Consider the following 5,499-nt stretch of genomic DNA (forward strand, 5'->3'; position numbering starts at 1 on the left):
AATCTATACAAAAATTCCCTTCTATAAGAGGAAAGATTTCATTGTCTTCCTGTATCCTCTCTTACTACCTTTCTGACCCTTTCTAATGGAAATTCAGTCATCCTTTACATCAGCAAGGTTAATAGACCTTTTTACTGTCACTCAAAGTTAGTTAGCAGCCCTTTCTTTATTCAGTGCTCTGAAAAACATTTCAAAAGAACATGCACAATTGGTTACCCTTTGGGGAAGAAGTTAGAGGATATGGGTATGTTATGAACTGTGATTTTTAGGGACTCCAGCACACAGGTATCACAAAAACGGTGCCTAGAGCTGGCACATTCATTCTCAGCCCATATGACTTTTAATATCTTTTCAAATTTGTTAAGGCTGTGGAAAAGAAACATCTACTGTTTTCTTCCAACATTTTAACAGAATATTTGAAATCTGCCAAACCTGCTTTATCACCTGTATTTCTTCTACAGTATTACTTGTGGGTTTTTTCAGCTTTACCCCAGACTCCTTTTTTTTTTTTTTTTTTTTTTCCTGTTTTCTGACCTTTTCCAAAGCTTCAAGCAGAACAGAAGAATTCCTAAGGAAGTCTTAGGAAGGAAAATTTCTACACTCTAAGCAATAGCAGTCTTCTGTAATGGGGGACCTTAAATTTATCTGTAGCCCTTCATTCCTCATTCAGGATGGTGAAAGGCTGCCACCTTCCTGCAGAGCTGCTCCTGTCCCTGGGACTCCTCTGGGAAAGATCAGCACGTTTCTGCTCCTGTGCTTATTTGGAGAAATACTACTGTGGTGCATGAAAGCCATCTCCCTCCTTAAAGTAAGGTCCCTTAAAGTCTTTGTAATGTATGTGCAGAATAGACAGGATTCCCTTTTTTAAAATAAGATTTTATCTTTGTTGTTGCATGCAGTAAGGTTTGTCCTGTGCTTTGTCCAATTTCTTTGGATATCATTTATGATAACATTTATGTTTGTGGTTTCAGGGTAAAGCAACACTGGCTTTCTTGCCAAAATAGCATCTCTCCAAGAAACAGGTCAGTGCTAGGAAGGTGATAATTTTGTTGGCATAGATAAAAGCAGTCATAACCAGCAAATAAAATTCTTAGTCCTCTAGAGGCAGAATTGGGTTCCGAAGCTTACAATCTTCACTCTGCAGGGCTCAGTTTCATCCTAACTCCTGAGGCTTCTCATTCAGCCTTCCTTGAAGGTTAGTGGGAGAGAAGATGATGAGGAAGTAACTATGGAAAGAGAAATGAAGGGCCAAGACAACCCACTGCAGAATTGTTGAGACTATACAGCAGGCAGTGCAATGTGCAAACAGTACTACAAATGGCTCTTGTGGTCATTAATTTTATTACTATTGGAAAAAGTTCTACATATACAGCTGATTTTTTTGCTGCTTCCAGTTGGGTTCATAGCAGGGTCAGTCCTTGCCTTTTTCCATTTTTTTCCTCCCATCAGAAAGGGATAATTGTTTCTTTCCAGCTGTTTGGATTCTCCAGTTAACTCTCACAGTGCTGTTTTCCACAGCAGTGTGGTGTTACTGTCCAGCTCCTGATAGATGCACAACATTTCCTTTTTTTCCAACATGATGAATACATTTAGCAGTGTCTAAAATAGGGGTGATTATAGAGCACAGTGTTACATTTACTGGATTTGTTCAGTGATTAGGTATGACCACACTAATACAGCTGCAGTACGGGTGTTCTACTGCTAGTAGAGCTGCACAGCAAAATTAAAAGCATTCATATCATGCTGTTCCATGAATTATATTCATAGCCTGCTGTGCTCTCTATTAGAAAGCAAACAGTTACTGCGAGGAGGTGTACTGAAGAATAGCTTCCCTGCTAGCTGTCTGTCTCCTCCTATCAATTCATTGAGCCAGTGGCTGCTCAATAAAAGTGACATTGTGGAGTGTCTTGTCTCCAGAGAGCCATTACGCCACAGCTAGCAGAATGTCTTACTCTCCACACTACCCAGAACTGAGCTTCTCTCCACTTTGGGAGCTGCAGATTTTGCTACCACCTCTCTGTCGTGCCATCCACTAGAGAAATAACGCCTTCCTAGTGTAACAGACCCTTCTCCTCCTGGTACACACTGCAGCTTGCCTCTTCCTTAATGCCTCTTCCTTCTCAGCATTGCCTTCCTGGAATTATTATTACCTTACAACTCCTTCTTTCTCTTCTAGCTGATCCCACTTTGGACATTTCCTGCAGGACAGCACATAATCATCTCTGGCAGTGTGCGTACAGAGCAACCCGGATGGATTCATTCTCATCTCAGCCATCTTGTCTATTGCCAGCCTCACTGAAGTGCTGGCACTATTTTCATTTTTCATTGGCATGCTGTGTATAGGTTTCTGAATGTGTCAGGGAAAGACACACACGTCATGATTATACCTCACCTAGTGGACACTTTGGGGCTTACTCACTTTCAGCTCCATTTGTCCTTACTAATTCTGCAGTTCTCCAGAAACGCTCAGTTCACTGCAGTCTCAATCTGCTGTCTAAATTTACAGCACAGAAGCAAAAAAGAAAAGTTGGAGATCTGGCAGTGGGCAGTGCTTAGAACTAGCACATCTGCTCAGAGAGGGTGCTACCTCGTGCAGGGACAGGTGGTGATCTGCTACTGCGAGTAGCAGCAATCCTCTGGTTTTGAAATGAGCATCCGCACAGCAAATTTCTGTTTCACTTGAGTTAGAGCTGTTGCAGGCTAACCCATAATGAGCACATAAGTTAAATCATATTTTTAGCTTTAATGGAATTATTCCTGATTTACACTGCTCTAATTGCTCCAATTCAGAAAGCACCCTTTTCCTACAGCACAGCAATACAGCTGCAGCGGAAATGGATTAAGTATCAGAGTATCTGCCTTTTCTTAGAAGTCGGCATGGACTGAGTTCAACTGGGGCAAATAACCAGATGAAATAATAAGCTGCATTTAACCATCTTGTATCTGAAAGTGTTGTCTGAATCCAGTAGACCAATAATGGTCATTTATTTGATATCTTTTTTAAAGTCTGTTAAAAAGTCTAGGGAAAAAAAAAATCTATCAAATGCTATTGAGGAATAAATTACAAAGACATTTATATACCTTTATGCCTGGCATAGAGGCTATATCACCTTCTGAAGTGAAATATTTGTACAGCTGCTATAATAACCTTGTCTCTCATGAGTGAGAAAAGGAGGCAGACCTGTAAGTCAAAGCTTAGCTTAGTGCAAGGTATGAAAATAAAATGACTCATACACTAAATAGGATACATTTTTAAAAACCTATTTGTTGATTGTGTTTTATGAATGGTGAATATTTGATTCACTTCACAGGCGTTCCTGAATTGCTACATGCAGTGTCTCTTAGAAAATCCGTTCATAGGCTGTCGAGTAGTGCTGACTTGTTAAAGAGACATTGTTGTGCGGTGATGTTTGAAATGAGGCCAGAGAGGAGATTTCCATGCCTTATATATTTTCTGTTTGTGATCATTCTTTAGCACAGAAGAGAGTTCACACCAAGATGCATATTGCAAAGGACAGTGTTGTATTAGGAACCTCCCATAATCCAGGAGTCCAAAGGCAGAGAACGAAGGGAACAGGTAGGAAGGAATTCAGCCTACAAATGCATGCGTTACTTGGCACAGCCCAAACCAAGGGCTTAGCAGCAGAGAAACGTGTCTTTTTCTTTGACTTGTTTTCTGCAAGGTTGCTACCTGTGGCTTTCTTGGCAGTGCCATATATTCCATTCTAGCACTGTTTCTTTAGAAAATCTGAGGGTAGAAGGGGGATTGTGATGACACTGTGTGCCTTCTGCTTGCTCACCTGTCACCTCCTCTAGCCATTTGAGCCTGTTCACAGATTTCAGTGAAATTTGAGACTGAAATGGAAATTAGAAAGGTGGTGTTCCTGTAAGTTCTGAAATGCTGCAATATAAACTTGTCCTTTAGAAGAGAACAGAGAATCCAGTGCAGTTTCATGTGCCCTGGCCATAAAAGTTTTGGTGCTCAGACCCCGCTGGATGTGCCAGTCGAGTACTGCGAGGCACAGCTCCGTGGGAGATCGGGCTGCTCTCACTGGCACTCGCAGAGCTGCGTGCTCCTTACCACAGCTGCATTCTCTCTTTAGTTTTAAGATTGAAACTGATTTTTCTGTACTTTTTTTTTATTTTATTGGAATTTATCAGTCAAACTAAAAAAAAAAAAAAAAAAAAGAGAGGGGAAACTGCTCGAATTCATTGCTCCTAAGACCTTCAGGTTATAACTATGAAATGACCAGGGAGGAAAGAACATTTCACCATATTGTAACTTACAGTAAAAGCTGCCACAGGGAATGGCAAGGTGCAGTTCATATAATTAAATACATTCTGTGGGAAGAGAAGCTGAAGTGAGTAATACATCACCTGCCTTGAATGGATATGGGGATAAATAAAAGTGACTTTCTTCTTAAAAACATTGATGAGCATTTCATTCCAAATACAAAGGGAATGCATGGAATGAACTGCTCATACCAAAGTGTCTAAAAATGTAGAGAGGCAGCGAGGCTGTATATGCACAGCTCGTAAAGTAAGATCAGTAAAGAAGTGTGCAACGAAGATTGTACTAAGGGAACTTTCAGAAAATTTGTGGTTGAAATCTGCAGTCAGAGCTATTGGACATCCAGTGCAGGTATAATGGCTTGGGATACAGGAGCAAAAATTCCCAAAGTAGGAAAATTGCATTTTCCAAGTATTATTAACATTGTTTCTAAATACCTCACAGTAATGTGGCAAGAGCAAATGAAGACAACACAGGCAATGGAAGCTTAGAATTTAAAAATGAAAGTAATTGATCATGTGTCAGGAAGCACTAAGACATGCCAGAGTGAATGAAGCCTATTTTCTGCAGTTTAACATCTAGGTTAATTGATTGACTTTGATAGCTAGGAGGGCGTGAATCCCAGCCTGTGGTGGTTTTACTCAGGTGGGCAGCCGAGTTCCACCACGGTTGGGATATTTACAAAGTCTCTGTTTTGTGTTCACTAGTGTCCAGTGAAGAGTGGGCTCCACTGCACCCTGTCTCCTGGCTGGGGAGCCTGCTGGTATCTATCTTCTCTGATCAGCTACTCGTTTTCATAAACGTTGTGGGAAGCTTTGACACCATCAGATTGAGATGAAAATGATCATTTTGTCCAAAGGAACTGAGGAATTAGGAGTGGGAGAGAGACATGCACATGCATATATCCACACTCAGACAGGGTGGTTGCATGTTTCCTGAGGAAGCCAGACTGAAAAATAGGGGTCCAAACAAGGGTGAATGATGCTTTTTTCTCTTATCTCTTGTGACTGTTCTTCTGATCTGGCTCATGCTGTTAATCTCAAGATTTAGAACACTGTCCTCAATTTAAAGTTGACTTGTGGGGGCAGAGGTGACTGTGATTTGTAAATAGAAGGAAATGAGCCCTGGCCTTTAGCTGGCACAGCACAGATTAACAATCAATAGTCCAGCAGGACGGATAAATCACAGAAGCCAACTCAAATCCTGTA

The sequence above is a fragment of the Cygnus olor genome, chromosome 9, assembly GCF_009769625.2.
Source record: "Cygnus olor isolate bCygOlo1 chromosome 9, bCygOlo1.pri.v2, whole genome shotgun sequence".
In the NCBI taxonomy this organism is placed as follows: Eukaryota; Metazoa; Chordata; class Aves; order Anseriformes; family Anatidae; genus Cygnus; species Cygnus olor.